Here is a 19,301-nt window from a genome sequence, read left to right as displayed (position 1 = left end):
TCAACTTTTTTAATTTAGAATATTCTACTCTTAGTGGGTGGAATATTTTAATAGCCTTATAGCCCTTATGCCTCAGGCTATACATGTTGCTAAAGGCCCTCACCCTTGTTGTAGGCCCTCGCCTCTGGCTGAGGCTAATAACTCTGGTTCAGGGCCTTTAACAACCGAAATAGCCCTCTGCAGCAGACTGTAACTCTAAAATACATAACTCTTGCTTGTATTCGTGCTTGTATTAAATGTTCAGCCACATACGCACTCACTTTATTAAGTTGTATATTGTTCCACCGTTTATATAAAGGTATACACAAAATACTTGTTTGTCAAAATACGGCAGAATCCTATTTGTGACCTTTTTTCACCTTATTGGAACAGTGTGCAGTCTCACAAATTTTTGTCACCCATATTTAAGCTGAAATACATTGTGCTCATTTGTGTTGCCAAAGAATTTATTATGAAATCTGTGATTAATTTATGTTGCACAGCTTATAATTAATTTATAAACCAATGCTCTAGCAGTGACTACTTTCTGGCACACTGTCCTCACAGTGTCCCGAAGAAATAACAGATCATTTTTCGAATGTTTTTAAGTTCTGTTAATGCTGGGGAGCTGTCAAAATGGGATGGCGTTCCCGAAGGCACACCGAGTGGCATGCATCAGGAGGTGTTCCAGTCACAGCACTTTGCTTCATTTTTATGATGCTTCAAAATGAGCATGTTGTGCAAGTCGGGTTATCTTTTCGGTTCGCTCATTAGTTTGGTAACCCCTGACATCTTAACCCAGGGAAGATGGGGATTTTAAATGACAGCACTCTCCTCAAAAAAGGGCAGGCACGTGCCTGAATTGAAAAGTGTCTTGTCTTAAAAGCAGAAGGAAAACTAGTGCATTAAGACATTCGAAAGTATTCCTGTCTTACTCATGTAGATTGAACGAGTATTTACTTTTAAAAAGAAAAGCACAGTGCTAGTACTGTAGATGACAGCCCTGGTTGCAAAGAATGCCTAAAGGTAAAGGTGTTTCTGATGACTCTCCCTGACCGTGAGAATAAGGGATTCAAGCATACCTTCTGGGTACAAAGCAATCTGCCAGCAGGGCAAAAGAACATCAGTACATTTACAGGTAGCTCCCGTGAAAATGATCAATTCTCAATGCAAATGACAATATAGATGTGTAGGTTGTTCATCTGGGTGGATTTAGCCTCGGTGAGGGAGAAGTTGCAAAGATTATCCCCCTGCACTTCGCACATATTTGGGGGCATATTATCAAGCCATGCGATAAAATTATCGCTGCTTTAGCGGCAGAAAACTGCCGCTAAAACGGCGATAATGGGCTTGATAATATGCTCTATGGAATTCCAATTGAAGCCCATGTTAAATGTGAAGGACATCTAACATGGGCTTCAATTGGAATTCCACAGAGCATATTATCAAGCCCATTATCGCCCTTTTAGCGGCAGTTTCCTGGCGCTAAAGCGGCGATAATATTATCGCCTGGCTTGATAATATGCCCCTTGATTTCTAAGTTTAGTTCATGAAATTTTCGGTATTCGCTAACGCCCGTCCAGTTTCAAAGTCATCAGCATATAAACTTCAAAGAAAAGATACAACTGTTGCTTTTCTTGAGGAAATCTTGTCAGGTTGCAGGGAAGCAGGAGCATTGAGACACTGGAAGTTGGCCAAGAATCTGGATGCACGCAAGACTCTGCTAGAGTAAAAAAGCTGAACACACTTTAAACAAAGAAGGCAAGTGAGTCCCATGCCTTCTTTGAAAGGGGCTTTTCCGCATTCTTGAGGACATGCAAAACAAGGCTAGCCAAATGCCAGGGTCACACTAGATAAACAATGGCAGCTGAGTCTAATAGTTCCTTATGACATTGAGCAACTCAAACATGTCAATGAAATTCTTCAAGACTTCTCGGCTCTCCAAGTCTGACCATTTCATTCGGAATAGAGATGTTGATACCTCTTATTTTATCAGAACATCCACTCCACATATATACTTTACAGGTTTGTGGGGTTTTCACATCATTATGGCTTCTTACAAATCCTTACTGTCTTTACACGTAACTCATACATCTTCAATTACATATTTGTAGAGACATAATGAGCTTATCAGCCCACTAAAGGCAATATATGGTATCAGTTAAATGGAGTCTTCATAACGGAACTGGAACCATTCTCATCTTTTCTTATTTTTAGTAAAGTAATTTCCCCTATTGATAATTGGATGGTATATGCATTCCATACACATTGCTTTCCTTATTTCACATTTCAAGCTCTGCTTTGTAAGAATGTTCTTCGACTTCCAGCGCTGCGTTCCACGGAAATTTTAAAGGTGAACTAAATACAAATGGGGTGGATATTCTCAAGAACGTGTGATAACTACCGCATGAGTAGCTTAACGCAACTACTCACATCGCAGTCAATGTGGTATTCCCAACACTGCGGCACCATGCGATAGGCCCACGATAACGCGTCAAATGTCCGCAATAATGTCAATGCAACACCGCAAAAAGCAAAACACAAATGCCCAAAAAGTTGCGATGAGGCCAATCACGACTCTAAAACCAGCGAAAACCATCCACAGGCCTGCAATTCCCACGCGTCATGCGGGAAACTGCACCATAAAAGCCACGGAAATAAAAAGGAGATAAAAAGCAACTGCGTAGCACCATGGATGCACCCGGACCGAGTGCAGAGGCCAACGCGAACCCCACATGTCCCACAAGCCACCATCAAGGAACAATGGGGTCGGGGAAGGCCAAGGAGAAGAGTGGGAGGAAGACGGGGTGCATTCCGCACGAAAAGCAGATCAGCGTCACAGAGGTGACAGAACACTACCATCAACTGGCAGACAAATATACCACCGTGAATGCAGTCGGAGGATCGAGGTGGTCAATGGAGGAGGACAAGAGGTGCTGGCATGATGTGAAAAGCCAAACCAAGCACAAACCCGCTGCCGACAGGAAGGCAGCAACGGCGACAGGAGGTGGGAGTCCTGCGCCACAGGAGGAGCAGGAGGAAACGGGGGTCACAGTCATCAGTGTGGAGATGCTGCAAGGAGGTGGGAGTCCGGACACAGCACGAGAGGACCTGACACAACATCAGCAGGGTGAGTAACGATCAGGGACTGGGGGTATGGGGGAGATGGGCACAATGGCACACATGCACAATGATGTGTAGCACACTGCACACCCACAATGACCCTGAAACATGTCCCTCCTCCCCGTGGCACACAGCAGTACACACACATAGCAATAAAAGCACATCCACATTGACGTCAATGTGGCACAAAGTGCAACACCAACACTGCAGAACAGAGGACACTACTGGCTGCGCTCATGCGCTGAAGCAGGCCAACCACATCTAACAGAGCAGGAAACTGTGAGAAGGAAATGAACGCGCAGAAGCCCACGTCCATTATGTAGTCCAAATATCCACTGTCCCGCTTCAAATTCCAGCACCTCCCAAACAGTCACAATGTACGTAGTCATACATTCTGCATGTAAACAAGGACAATGCGCCAACATACATGTCAACACAATGTCAATATGCATCTCCCCTTCACATTGCAGAGGGACAAATAACACCTCCAGCAGAGTAGACCAGACTACTCATCAGTGATGCTGGAGAGGACCACCCCACCATCAGCACCAACGCCCTAAAACAGCCCATGGACATCTTAGGCAGCCAACCAACAGGAGCAGAGCAGCCAAGCCACACAGAGGTGACCCCAGCCCCTGCACAAACCACAAAGCAGGAAGCACCCGCTGCCACGGCTGGCCCCCTAACACGTCACCTATGCACACAACGCATTCCAATGCCAGGTATCAGAATGACAAAAGGAGGTGGCTGAACAGGTGCGGGTGGGGCCTAAACCCATGGAACACGAACTAGACCACATGCATGGTTGTCTAATTCCCCTCAGGGACCACCTACACCACACCAAGGAGACCCACACTGCGACAGAGTTACATGCATGTGCACATTTACAGTACTGAACCACGCCCAGAGGCACACAATTATCATTCACACACCCACGCTGGACCTGCGTATGCCGGACCAGTACTCTCCTGTAACATAGTGAGTGGGTGATGATAAAGCTACATGTCCAAGGTCTAACACGCTGCCTGCAGTGACATGTTGGCGTCCGCTGTACACAACACAATGTAATGTTATCAGGCCTGGGGCCCTCATGCATACATTATGAACAAAAAGACACACACAGCTAGTTCATGGAACTGGCCTTCGGCACATGCGCCTGGCCCCTTTATTGGCAGGGCCACATGTACAGTGACTCCTTTGCTGGATGTGTGTATGGTGAGTGTAAGCCAGCCCGCAAGGAGTTGTTGGTGCTGGCAAAAACTTGAACAGTGAATAGCAGTAAAACGGAAACAGAAAACACAGCATAACAGAGACAACAGCGGAGCATCATGGAGGTAGCCCATGCAAGTACATAGGTCGCGCAAAATGCAAACAGAAGTGTTCGTGAGTTGCAGTGCACTGTGGTTGGGGCACTTGGAGCGCCAAGCTGGGTATCAGGCAGATGATGGCATACACCACAGGTGTGAGCAACTCAGTTAGTCTGCCAGTACGACTGTTAGACTCTTGCAGTTGGCAGTTGGAGGTGGACCTGGCAGTGGTGGTGTGTGCCCCCTGTGGTGATGCGTCATCCGGGCCTCTCAGGACTCGATTTGATGTGTGAGCCCTGGTGTAACGTAGTTGAGGCCAGAGGCAGGGGACAGCGCAGGGCCACAGACACATGGCATCGATGATCCGAAGGTCCTCGTCTCAGAGGCCATCCAATATCTCATAAGACAGAATCCCTGACTTGAGCTGCACAGAGTTAGTGGCCCCTGATGCACTGCGGCCGGCACAGGCACCCCGCCATGGGACGGTGACTTGCAGTGCAGTGAGATGGGCCATGCGAGCTGAGCGGGTCCTCATCGATGTCCGAGGTGAATGTGGCGGAGGATTGCGGGGGACAGTGGAAGGTGTCCTCCAGGGCATGATGCAGAAGGGTGGAAGGTGTCCGGAAGCAGCAAATGGAGGAGTGGAATGCCACGGCATTGTTTTCGCCACAGAGTCAGTGTCACCGACATGATGGTGATGACAACCCCCGCCACCAAAGTTCAACCAGAAAGTGTCCATGGGTCTCGGGGAACAGACTTAGTGGCACCGGGGCTGAAAGGGGATCCACTCTGCAATGAGGCCTGTACAATGACATCAAGACAGCCATAGATAAATCAAGACTGAGTTCGAAATGTGTGACCAGCTCAACCGCAGTGTAGGCCCGAGGCAGCGGTCAGCGCAGGCCAGATGCGGTTCAGTGAGCTCTTCCTGGAACTCTAACACACAACGTTGACATGGCATTTGGGGGTGACTTGTGGTTGACGGAGGCAAAAGCACCAGAGCTGAGCAGGTGTTCAATCAGCGATGATGAGATGTCCTGCCTGGTACGGACTGGATTGGATTGGCATGAGGCCTGCTGGACCGCAGTGTAAGTCGACAGCATAGTCATCAAGGGCCCACAGACACGTGTGGTTGGGATGCCAGGCACAGACGTGGTGTCACCACATTGAAGGGAGTACAGAGAAGTAAATGCTGCATTAATGTGTGTACTCAGACAATCTATGATCAAGACTCAGTCCCAAATGTGTGACCTACTCGCCTGCAGTATAGGCCGGAGGCAGCGGTCAGCAAGGGCCCACAGCCACGTGTCATTGTCTTGCGATGCACAGAGTTAGTGACACCAGGGCAGTAGTTGGTAGTGTTCGATCACCGTCGTAACGATGATCCTTTTTCCCTACTGACTGACACGTGTCTTCCTCTCACACCTCTCCTTGCATGCAGTGATATGTACTCTGTTTAGAATCACAATCCCCTCACTCACTAACACTGAGACAGTATTATTGCATAATACTACAGAATTACATGAAACAATTTGTAAATCCAGGTTTTATCACATTTATTATATTTGATTTAAAAAGCATGCATGTTATCACATTAAAAACATAATTACAATTTTACCCCTCAATAAACTCTTAAAAACACATTCACAACATAATCACAAAATTGTGAATTAATACACAAATAATAACAACCTGTTATGAGCCCGCATAACAGAAAAAAACCACAAAAAGACAATGCACTCTGTCATGTATTGCACATCCTATTGGGCCATCAATCTATGGACACAGTATGTGATATATCTAAAACATTTATATTTCCACAAGCTGCGGTGATCCCTTGGATTGTGCATTCAATTGCGTTGACGCGTGTCGATGGAATCTCTTATTAAACCATCTTCCTCAAGACAAATCATAGGCTTTGATTGTTGTCTGTTTTGTTAAATCCTATTGAGAGATAAATATATTTGTTAAACTCTATTTGAGTTCTATTGGCAATATCGTCAACAACTTCAATTATGTTAGATAGTTTCTCCTTTTTTTAATAATATCTATTATATCACAATCTATCCCTTTTGTGCCTTAGTTATACCTTATTATGAATCATCTGGATATATTGATCATATTTTTGTCCAATTTTCACATACATATACCGTACCACACTCTTTTGCATCGAAGATTCTAATAATTAATAAATAGAACTGCCACTACGATTTATCATTCTTAGTCTCATCCCTAAGAAATCTATTATAGTCCTTAACACCAGCAGGACATAGATTCATAGTTACTTGTTGTGTATTCACGTATATGTTCGCAACTAATGCTGTTCCCCACTGTGGGTACCTCAATGTTGACTTTTATCTCTTTTACATTCTCATTTTTTCTGTTAGAATACATATGATTTCATCCTCACCTTCGTATATAATGTTTGCTGTCTCAACCTTTACTCCGCATGTTAACGCTCAATCACGCACTCTTGTGCTGAATGTTGTTATCCGTGATATACGGTTTCGAGATATACTCTTTTCTGTAATATAAATGGCATAATTTACCTATTTGTGGCTTTAATTTCGCTGTACGACTATTACCTCACACTAAGTTAAATGCCTACCTTGTCGTTATTGCTCCCTGTATTTTGCAATGAGACGCTCAATAGTCACTTTTCACATAACGGCGGGGGTCCGTTTTGATCCTCCCTTATACACCGCCACCTAATTAAAAGATATATGCATCAACGTAGTTTGGCAATTCTCTAATTAGATTTTGTCGATACTTTATTAGAGTACCAGAAAATGGTTAAAACCGACAAAGTCTACTGATTCACCCCCCGGGAACTACTGCTATAATCTCACCTCACGGCATGTGTTGTCTGGCGTCAATGCGAAAGTACTCTGCAGTATCTTTCGTTTGTCTTTCTATCACGTCTGCCTATTTGTTCTTACAGACCCAGTCCGTCATAGGTTCTATCCTGCACGTGGTAACCCCCACGTGATTCTCCCGATGAATGTTTAAAGATATGTGTGTATTGTTGTCATTTTATCACACAAATACCCACAATGCATCAATATAATAACTCCCTCAAATTTGGGTCATATTAATGGAGACTATATTATAAATCCTGCCCTCTTTTTATTTATTAATTCCAGCGTCTATGTGGCTATCTCTCTTATGAGTACGGTATACTGCAGTTCGGGCTGGACTGTTCCCATGAGGCACAGGGTCAAGACTGATTTGCATATGGCCATGTCTAAACTGGGGTGGTGTAGTGGGCAAAAGAACGATGAATTAACCCAGATCTTCTGACTGGGGGAGAATGTATGCATTGTCAGCATTCCGTCTATCATTTGTTTGTTGTAACGCTTTTCGCCCTAAGTGGGATGGGTATTCCCAGACGTGGGACGCGTGCTCACTACGCCACTGGAGTCAAGCTATCCTGGCTGATGACGGCTGATAGCCAGAAACCGGTCCTAGGATGCTTGATTCTGGTCCAGGGAAGACATGGCTTGGCAGTTCGGGCTGGACTGTTCCCATGAGGCACAGGGTCAAGACTGATTTGCATATGGCCATGTCTAAACTGGGGTGGTGTAGTGGGCAAAAGAACGATGGATTTAACCCAGATCTCTTGACTGGGGGAGAATGTATGCATTGTCAGCATTCCGTCTATCATTTGTTTGTTGTAATGCTTTTCGCCCTAAGTGGGATGGGTATTCCCAGACGTGGGACCCGTGCTCACTACGCCACTGGAGTCAAGCTATCCTGGCTGATGACGGCTGATAGCCAGAAACCGGTCCTAGGATGCTTGATTCCGGTCCAGGGAAGACATGGCTTGGCAGTTCGGGCTGGACTGTTCCCATGAGGCACAGGGTCAAGACTGATTTGCATATGGCCATGTCTAAACTGGGGTGGTGTAGTGGGCAAAAGAACGATGGATTTAACCCAGATCTCTTGACTGGGGGAGAATGTATGCATTGTCAGCATTCCGTCTATCATTTGTTTGTTGTAACGCTTTTCGCCCTAAGTGGGATGGGTATTCCCAGACGTGGGACCCGTGATCACTACGCCACTGGAGTCAAGCTATCCTGGCTGATGACGGCTGATAGCCAGAAACCGGTCCTAGGATGCTTGATTCCGGTCCAGGGAAGACATGGCTTGGCAGTTCGGGCTGGACTGTTCCCATGAGGCACAGGGTCAAGACTGATTTGCATATGGCCATGTCTAAACTGGGGTGGTGTAGTGGGCAAAAGAACGATGGATTTAACCCAGATCTCTTGACTGGGGGAGAATGTATGCATTGTCAGCATTCCGTCTATCATTTGTTTGTTGTAACGCTTTTCGCCCTAAGTGGGATGGGTATTCTCAGACGTGGGACCTGTGCTCACTACGCCACTGGAGTCAAGCTATCCTGGCTGATGACGGCTGATAGCCAGAAACCGGTCCTAGGATGCTTGATTCCGGTCCAGGGAAGACATGGCTTGGCAGTTCGGGCTGGACTGTTCCCATGAGGCACAGGGTCAAGACTGATTTGCATATGGCCATGTCTAAACTGGGGTGGTGTAGTGGGCAAAAGAACGATGGATTTAACCCAGATCTCTTGACTGGGGGAGAATGTATGCATTGTTAGCATTCCGTCTATCATTTGTTTGTTGTAACGCCTGGAACATCAATGGCCTATGAGACAAGCTTATGGACTCGGAATTAAACGTCTATCTGCAAAGATTTGACATCATTACACTGCAAGAAACATGGTCCGACGCTCTACCCGCATTGTCTGGCTATAACTTGAATTTTCTGCCTACTACACAGAGCTCATCGTTTGGCCACAAGAAGGGAGGCCTTGCCACATACAGCTCATTAAAGAGCATTGTTGCAGCAGCGTCCTTGGTTTACAAGTTAGCCCCTCCGAACGCAATGGAAGTCATGCAAGTGTCTACTCATGAGCGGAATAAAAAGGAGGATATAGTCCTGCTAAACCTCTATCTACACCCCCGGGAAAAAACCAAGGGAGCACAGCAGCTGAAGGAACAACTGATAAAATTATTAAAAGACGAGAAAAAAACCAACAGCTTGATCATTAGCGGGGACTTCAATCTAAATATGCTCAGCAATTTAGCCTCAGATATCACTGAAGAGAAAGACCCTTTCGTTTGGGAGCCAAGCCATCAAGATAACACCTCAGGAGGTAGAAGCTCGAAAACAGCTAGGAGACTCCTGGCAACACTAGAAGAGCTGGGCTTCCGAGCACCCAATTGTAGATTCTCAGGGGATCGCCCCCAAGCAGCTACATTTCATATTACTATGGCTTGCTCTACAATTGAGTTTACATTCCTCTCACGCAGCTTGTATCAAAGGGCAAGAGATTTCCATATTGGTTCAATGGACCACAGTGACCACCTCCCCCAGGAAGTCATGATTGAGGCTCCCACAATATTATGTCCCCCCCACCGCCAACACCCTAGGCTCAGAATATTCTACCAACGAAAGGTGGATAAAGTGCAGAATGAATGACCCACAAAGTCTCCTATCCCAAGCTAAACAGGCTTTAGAAGAGGCACAAACAGCAACTTCAGACCTAATTGAGAGTTGGGAGCTGTTTACAAAAAAATTACGAGATAACTCCAGAATTAAAAAAAGGAAACGTAAGGACTGAAGGAATGGTCATAGCCTTGAAACATAAGAACCATCCAAATTTTAGAAACAACGATCAGCTAAAAAGCTAAAGATCTTGATTAACCAAACTCTCCGAAGAGTGAGGACAGACCCCATCGTGTATTAAGAGTTTAGACAGTTAAAAGGTGCTCGCAGGAAGCTGATCTGGTGACTTATAAAAGAAGCGAATGAGGCCTTTTGGGCAAAACTCCTACACGATGCTAAAACAAATAACAGTACGCAGTTTTGGCCAAAGATCAACAGTTTGACTAGCGAGTGAAGTCAGGGGATCGAATGCTTTGCCACTGAAGAGGTTTGGACAATTTACCTTGGCACACATTTGAATGAAGCCCTAGAATTTAGAAAAGGGTCATATAACCCCACGCACGCTCTCGGACCCTGGCCACTTCAGCTCAAAGAAGCTCTAGGACAAGACCAGGAATTTCCAATCACGAATGCACAGATTTTTGTTCAATTTTGTTCAAACACTAAAAAGACAAAAGAGAAGTTTTTGAAAGTGCCGCCTCTGTGGTAACGACAAATAAAATATTGTACACCTTATCACCATCTGCAAGGATCTACTACAAGAACGCTGGACCCTTTTGAGACCATTATTTAATAAAAACCAGATAAGGTCATGCAGGCAAGCAGTCCTGGAATGTTTCTCCAGTGATGAAGTCCAACTGAGCTGCCAGTTGGTAAAATATCTTGAAGCTGTAGAAGCTCACCTTAATAAAGTGAAAGAATAAACAGAAAAAGTCAAATTGGTCTGGTTGTAGAGCAGAATCTAGTGCTAAAATCCTCATGAAGAAGGCTCTGCCTCGCATTAGTGCAAAAGCAGGAAGGACAGTGACGGAACCCAAAGATCCAAAGTAACTGGACGGCAACAAGGGACTAGTCGGTACCTTGGTGTTCATTGAGCTTTACTGCTATAAACTTTAATACTTTGAATAGTTAATGGTCAGAGTTCAAGAACCGAATAATTACGGCTTAGATGCCTCTCTGAAACCTTTTGTTCTTCAATCAATTCATTGTTTGTGTTGTTTCAAGGGCATTATTGGGATTTTTTTTCTTTTCTTCCTACTCTACCATTCGCTCTCTGTGAAGTACATGTGGTAATTTTCTCTTGGGCTGGATTAAGTAAGCATAAGTTTAAGCGGTGGATCATCTCTTGTGGCCCAGGCACATTAAGGGCTTCAATAATTAACTGGATTGAATGGTAATGAAAGTTAGCCCATGGAGAGGGCCCCCTGCAAAGTTTTTATCGGCAGAAAAGAATCAAGCCAGTTCTTAGGTAAATCTTATACTCTACCTACATTTCAATAGTTTTAGCTTTATTACTTTAATAACAGTTTTTATTCATAGTTTACCATAGTATTATCGTAATTAGTTATGGCTGTTTCGAAACATGAAACTGTTTTAATTGATGATGGTTTATAATGGTTTTAAACAAATGTACAATAAAGTATTACCTTGCCTATCCAAGATGGCTGCTGTGTCTCCATACTACATGAGAGTTTGTGGCTTTCTGGCAAGTGTAGTTTGTTTATGGGATACTGTCATGTAGTGCATTTTCTGCACCCAAAAAATGTATGTCCAGACCCCATCTACAATTTGCGGGTACCACCAGCCTTTCCTTCTGTGGGAAAGAGTCAGCAGGAGAGAGTTTGGAGTATTACTAGCCCACACTTACTTAGTTCCAAGCAGTAAGCTCTGACAGTTAAAGCCTACCCCACAATGACTATCATCTCCAAAAACATTAATCTCCTGGTTCCAGTCTAAAATGCTAGGGATGAAAAAAGTTGCAATACTGGAATTTCAGCATTACTTTTGTCATTGAGTTATATATTCCCATGTGTGTAATATATAATTTATATGTAGTGACATCCTGCATTCTATGCAGGTTCATCCCGCATACTATGTTCTGAATCAACATTAAAAGTTGTTGTTACCCGTTGTCCTCCACATTACATATATATCATACTGTTTCCTCAAAACTGCATTTTGAGGTTAAAAAAAAACACAAAAAAAATAAACTGGCAGATACCTATTATTTCTTACATGCCATTTCAAAATATTTCATTTTGGTAGCTAAATAAAAATGTCCATATGCACTTGAATCTGCTTTGCCCAGACCTGTATGTACGTATGTATGTGGTATTTCTATAACCCTTACCCTGCCAAAAGTAAGTAAAGCATTGTCCGAGGTCAAAGACAAGCATACAGTCAACAAGAGCTAAGAGAGATAGCTAGATTATGGACTGTTAATGCAATCTGGTTTAGAATTCTTCAAACAGATGGGGATTCAACTGCTGTAATTATATTTTTTTCCTTTTAGGTATCTCCCTTTTTCATTTGTATATGTTGATTATTGAAATATAGAATACATATGTATTTCATGATGGTATACACTGCAATGTGATAATCAAGTAATCTTGAATATAATCATGTTATTTCATATGAATTCCATTCTCTGTTCTTGTGATTGTTTTTATTAATGAACAACTCTCACGAAAGCTGACTTCTCATTTATTGTTTTTAAAACAAAGAGCATGGTTTCACAGAATGTAAGTGAAAGGGTGTTAACGACTCTTCTAATATTTTTTTATTTTGAAGAGCTCAACAGTAATCCGACATTTTACACAAATTAAGAACAGGGTGTGAAACGATAGAAAGGAACTTTGTATCAGAGATTCAAGACAGATGCAATGCAGAACTGTGTCACCTTCCTTTGCTTAGGTCTAGAGGTGGAATAGCTAGCCTCTGCCTGGTGGGTTACTGTCATGTCTAATGATGCAGACAAGAATAGCACACACTGGCATTTTACTGAAAATTGGTTCTATTGGTTCTATTGTTCAGAAGTGTTAAGCGGGTCTGAAGCATGATTGAAATTCTAGTTACTCATTGGTGCTAAAGTTCGATTAGTCAGCCTAAGAAAAGAGGGTGGTTTTAGAAATATTAACATGGACAACATTTTATGATATAACTAGTATGTTAGAAAACTATCTGTTGTTCACTCTCCTGGTAAATATCCTCCCCACTATCTGTATGATTTTCATAATGGTTACTCTTCACAGTATATGCACTATGATAGGAGTTTAATTTAATACTAAGGTCCTGACTTACAATTTAGCAGATAGGCAATCCATTGGAAATGTGACAGTTATCTTGTAAACCTTATTATAAGTGCATTAGAATATAATGCACTTGTAATAAGGCAGACATGGCATCTGTCATGTTTGTGATGGAGTATCGGTTTGCCAAACTCTAAATCATGCCTTAAATCATTATAAATATACCTGTTTCAATAGTGTTAACCAGAATTAAAGAGGGGTTGAATTCCACTAATTGTCCCTGAATTGTACCAAGGGATTAATAACCACTGCTAACACATTTCACTCAGATAATGTTCAGTGGGTTGTGGAGTCATTGCAGTCCAACTGGCTTTCTATCTGAGTTTGGCACACTGACAAAGTCCTTATTGCTATTGGGTCTAGAAGGCATATTATTGGACTGTGTTCTGGATAATTCCAGAGAACTTATCACAAATCTTTCCTAACTTGTAACAGGCTTGAGGCAGCCCTTAATGTTGTTCCAAATTATGGGTATATAGATGAAAAGGCCCTGATGCTTTGTTCCTCATGCTTCTTGGTCTGCAGTCTGATGGTGTCCTTTCTACAGGTGTGCTGAGGACCACCAGAGATGGTGAGCTTGGGTTAACTTACAGAATGTTGAGATAAAAATTATCGAGATACAAAAATATCACCTCAAAAATCTCAGGAACATTTATATTATCTACCTATATGTATAACAAGAATGACAAAAATATTGTGTCAGAAATTGTGTAGAATGGAATATCGTCTAAAACAAGACTAGAATAATGAGTTATTATTATATTTAAATATAATATAATGCACTTTAATGTAATAAACTACATAGTTTTAATTAATTATACACATATATTTGTATTTTTATATATGCAGCCACACATGTATATACACATACACATATATACAAACACACGTACTCACACAAACATATACACACGCATATACTAGAAAATTAAGGCTCACAAGAAAACAACAGCAGTCATGGCAAAAATCCAGATCCAAAAGAATACAATGAGCCATAAAGAAATAAAATATCAAAAAAAGGAGTGACTCAAACAGATGAACTCACTAAACAACAAAAATATATTTCCACTTTAAGGTTTTGGCTTCCTCCTTCATCAGGTAGCACAGATTGCTTGTTCAGTGGCTGCACAGCTGACACTCCTGCATTTTCAAAAAGCATTCTCAAAAAGCATTATGCGTAAGAATTCCACTAGGAATGTGGAAACAGTGCAGTTCTGAGATCTCTTGAGCTATTTGGTAATCAGCTGGAATTAGCACTAATGTTCAGCCCATCTGGGTGCAATGATTTTAATCGATACACCCTGAAGGTTGCTCTGGAGTCTGGTAGTTCTTCCTTTAAGATATGTTCCACATGGAAAATCTTCAAATCTGATAACAGTGGTCCATAAGGTTAAAATTATTGGCTACAGGCTAAAAAAGTTTCGTATTAATCATTGCTGACTTGTGATCCCTGAATCATGTGAGGAGGTCATTCACTGTATATTCTTTTTTACCGCTTTGGCACTGAATCATATAAAAAATGCATTTTGAGTGACATGTAAGATGCTGTCTTATGCAATAGGTTCTTCTTGCTACTGATGATGTTTGTAAACATTTGTTACAACTTGGTTGAGTTCAGCTCTCACAGTAACAGGTTGTAATTGGGAGCAGGAGGCCTAGAGTTAGGCCTTTGGGTTTCATGCAAATGAAGGCCCCGAGATAGCAGCAGACGAGTGTGATCTAGAATGTCAGCAACATTTATGTTCAAGGATGAAAACTTATACGTCGAAGGATTAACATGAGAAGCATACATCGAGTGGGAGCTATAAAGTGCTACAATGGAAAGGCAGCCATCTTGTGTGGTGTATCCTAGGGTACAGAAAAGTAGGGGTAGTGCTAGTATTATTAAACATTACATACATTCCACCCTGACCTCTCAAAAATACCTATCAATGTTCCTTTAGAATGAGACTGCTATAGTTATCAACACACTTTTGAAATTCGAAAAGCAGCAACAAATTGATTACGAAAATCATTTTTTTTTTGCTTAAACCAGGCTGTGATTGGCTTTGTTGTAGCATGCTGTAAGTGACCTTTAACATTCTGATGGTATTGGATGAAAGTAATATGTAGGATACATGGTGAACCACTGACACAATCAGTTATCTGAGATTATGATATACAACGTTACCTACTTAGAAAAATAAGTATATACTTGTTGATGTTGTGCACTTGATATGCTAATTATATAGGTGAAATGTTGAGTAAACCAGAAGAAGGCCGAAAGATTTTTTGGGAACTAATATATAGATTGTGGAGCTCAATAGCAGCTTGCAGAGAGGAGAATGTGAAGAGCTATCTCCATGAGAAGTTTCCTCCTGTTGGTGTCCTGGCCCCAAACAGCCATAATAGCAAGCTGGCACAGTTTAGGTCTATCTCCTTGGAACAAGTGAAAGAAGCAATCCTGAAATGTAAATTGGGCTCCCCGTTGGATGCTTGCCCTCCTGCGATGCTAGCCGCAGCAGTAGATGTCATGAACCCACTGATCAAATCCATTTTTAACCAGCTTTGGGGAATCTGCCTGCCACCTGGAAACTAGCCAAAGTGGTCCCACTGCTTAAAAAGCTGGTCTTAGATCCTAACATCTTCTGCAATTACAAGCCAATATCACTTCTCCCAGCCTTCATTAAAATGTTAGAAAAACTGGTCAACACATAGCTCTCAGAGTACCTCAAGCTAGTCAGCTGCTTCATTTCAGTCATTCCACCTTCTGCCCCCATCATAGTACAACATTGGCTGTTCTGGAGATATCTGACCATATTAAATGGTCATGGGTTGGGGGAAAAAATGCAGTTCTGATCCTTCCTGATTTGTCTGCCGCCTTTGACCTAATCACACACTGTATCTTCCTCCACCAATTGTCTGCCTTAGGTGTGGGGGGGGGGGGGTTGTGTGGGACTGGTGTAAGTCCTTTTTGGACTCCAGAGGCCAGCCAATTTGGCTTGCTTTTTTTTCTTCTGAAGTTAGGTCAGTCAAGCAAGGGGTGCCACAGGGCTCTCAGCTCAGCCCCACCCTTTATATTATTTTCATGTCCTCATTGGCCTTTGTGGTTGAGGCGTTTGGATGACAAATCATCTCAAATGCTGATGATACCCAGTTGCTTTTTGAGGTCAATGGCTCCCATACATCTATTCCAACTATCTTCATGGATTGCATGCACACAGTCTTTGACTGAATGCAGGTTAACCAACTTAAGTCCAACTCAAAGAAGACAGACACTATCCCATTTTGATCTCATCTGTTTAACTCTTAGGAAGATCTTTGCCCCCCATGCTGCCCATCCCTCCCCCTCCATCTGCTGTGGTTACAAACTTTGGGATGAAGTTTGACGCTGTTCTTTCTATGCGGCCACAGATCTCGGCAGTGGTGGCCCAATGCTTTGTGTATAAAGATGGGTATGCAGTTCCTAAGGGTGAGGAGACATATAAGGTCAGCGAGTACTAGGTTCGATATGTAGGTTCAATAAGTGAATCCTATTATTCAAAGTGAGAGGGGGAGAGCCCTCTTCGGAACTGGAGCCCTCACACACCCAGCAAGCTAGGTGTCATGCTTCATCATCTGGGCTTGCTCCTCGTCGGGCCGGCGATGCAATGCCTGACGGGCTCCCATAAATGGGGCTCTTTGTCGGAGATCTTTTGTCCCTGCCGTTTGGTGCAGTGGGGGTGAGGGGCCCAGTAGTGTAGATGTAGTGTAAGTGAGTTAAAACAGGTCAATTATTCCTTGAATTGTATTTATTCTGGTAGGTAAATTGCCTGATTAAAAGTCAATAGAGTGGCGTAAAGCTAGGGGTTAAGTGCCTAGATGCCTATGTCCTACTCTCATTCGTTTGACATGTTTCTTTCCTCTGTTGTCAGTAAGATCATGGGCAATTCATCAGGACCAGGGTATCAAATGCTATCTACACAAAATGAGAGGGGAAAACCTACCTCCCACATCGTGATACAGTGGGCAATGTCCCACTGATGTCACGGAACCTAGATCAGAAAAAGGACAGATATTATAATAGCTGTACGTGTACTCGACATTCATAATGTGCCTTATACGCCTTAGTGACAACAGCACACAACATATTAGAAGGTGTGCATATACAAGTGATGTCTCACTCAGTTATAGTGTCTAGGTGCTGTATATAGTGGAAGGACCAAGCACTAAGTGTTTTAAAACCAATTACGACATAAAAACATGAGCAAAGCAGCGGTGGAGCATATTGCTGTGGAAATGCTCACCTAAGGGTCTAAATAGTATGGCCTCATCAATTTCCGGCGGAATAAAAGGGACACCAACAGTTAGTGTCCTGTTGAAAGAAAATAAAAAAATATAAAGAAAGATAAATGGGGATCGGTAAGTGAATGAATCAGTATCCATCCGTAGGTGCTCACATGGGAACATTGTTATAACATGGAGGAGGAGAGGAGATAACGAGGTGGATCGCCAATACCCCCTCAGTGTGTCCCGCACATAGGCAAGCTCACAAGGGACACAAAACCAATAAGGTGCTCGGTGAGTAGTCAAACCTCGGGTACTGCCTAAAGTGCCAGCGCACCAACGGTCATGGAGAGCACCTAGAAATCTCAGCCCCCCGAGGCCAATGTAAAATAGCACCAAACACGGTGGGCTGGCGGACGAGTCCCGTTGACACTTACCGGAAATCCAGAGATTGTGTGCAGGCTCACCTACCCTTGCCGCCGGAATCGGGTGGAATGGGCTGTCAAAACTAGTCGTAGTTATACCACTCCGGTTCCAATGAGGATGGGGTGGGCGGGGCTATGCGTCACATGTTATACATGGCAGTAATTCAAAGAAGGACAACCTTTGTGAATAACGGCGGCCAACTTGGCCTAGTCTTCGTTATGGTGTGGAATGGATTGATAGTAGCCATCTAAAACTGTTGATGGAGTCAAGTGTAAACTCATACATTCTCAATTTGATTGGCCTAGTCTATGTTCTGGTGCGAAATGGATGGAAAGTGGCCATCTAAGACTGTTGGTCGAGTCAAGTGTAAACTCATATATTCCCAATGTAATTAGTAATACAGTCCTGTGAAAATATGGCGTTCATATTTGTCAATGAGTGTCCTTGTCTGATGTCATGTAGTCAGTGTGCGCGGAGGTAAGTATCACGTGTGATTCATGATGGTAATATAAAGAAGGACCACTGAGTCCAAAAACGGGCGGCCATCTTAGCTCAGTGTCAGTCATTGTGAATACTATAGGTAAACGGTCGCCATCTTGGACTAAAGTTGAGTTAACTAACAGACTATCCAAAACCACTCAGGGTGAGATGGTGATCAGAAATGCCCACTCGAGTACAAAAAGGTATGTGTGCGAGATAACAGCGGGAATCCTGGACCATTCTCGGGTCATTAGAAAGTTACTTCCCCTGTAATAAGTATCGCTCACTCATGCAGACAATGCTTTTCTGCAATGGAAATCACGAGTTGGCTAAACTGGCCCAAGGAATGTCATCATTCAGTCCCCTGCTGTCAGTGGATAGTCTGTGGACCCATCTCTGTTCACTCTTGACTAGAGCTTTTTGCGTGATCTGTGGGTATGCTTCCAATATCAGCCATTTGATGGAATCAGGGGAGTGGTTATGGTCCTTGAAATGTGTGTACATCTTGGTCGCAACCCTCTGGCGTTGGAGGTTACTCCTGTGCTCTGTGATGCAAACTTTTGCCATCCGTAATGTCATGCCTACATATTGCAGGCCACAAGGGCAGGTGATCATGTATATACAGTGCGTAGTATTGCAATTGGTGTGTCTATTCATTTTCCATTGAAAGGTTTCCGATAAGGACACTTCTTTTGTGGTAATGGTAAAGCGACACACTGTACATGAACCACACGGGTAGGGGCCGGTGACTGGAGGCAAATCCCAAAGTTGTCTTTGGTCTGTGTGGTGTGTGTGCTTTGGGCGGGTGTTGATCAAGATGTCCTTTAGATTTTTAGTGTGTCTAAATGCAAATCTAGGGGCAGGGATCTGTAGGTCACCTGTGTTAAGTATGTTCCAATGTTTTTTATCAATGCGTTTTATTCTGTTTGATTCAGGGATGAATGATGTCACACAGGTCAGGGTG

The sequence above is a fragment of the Triturus cristatus genome, chromosome 2_2, assembly GCF_964204655.1.
Source record: "Triturus cristatus chromosome 2_2, aTriCri1.1, whole genome shotgun sequence".
NCBI classification, from domain to species: Eukaryota; Metazoa; Chordata; class Amphibia; order Caudata; family Salamandridae; genus Triturus; species Triturus cristatus.
The sequence above is the reverse complement of the archived record's forward strand: the minus strand, read 5'-3'. Positions refer to the sequence as shown.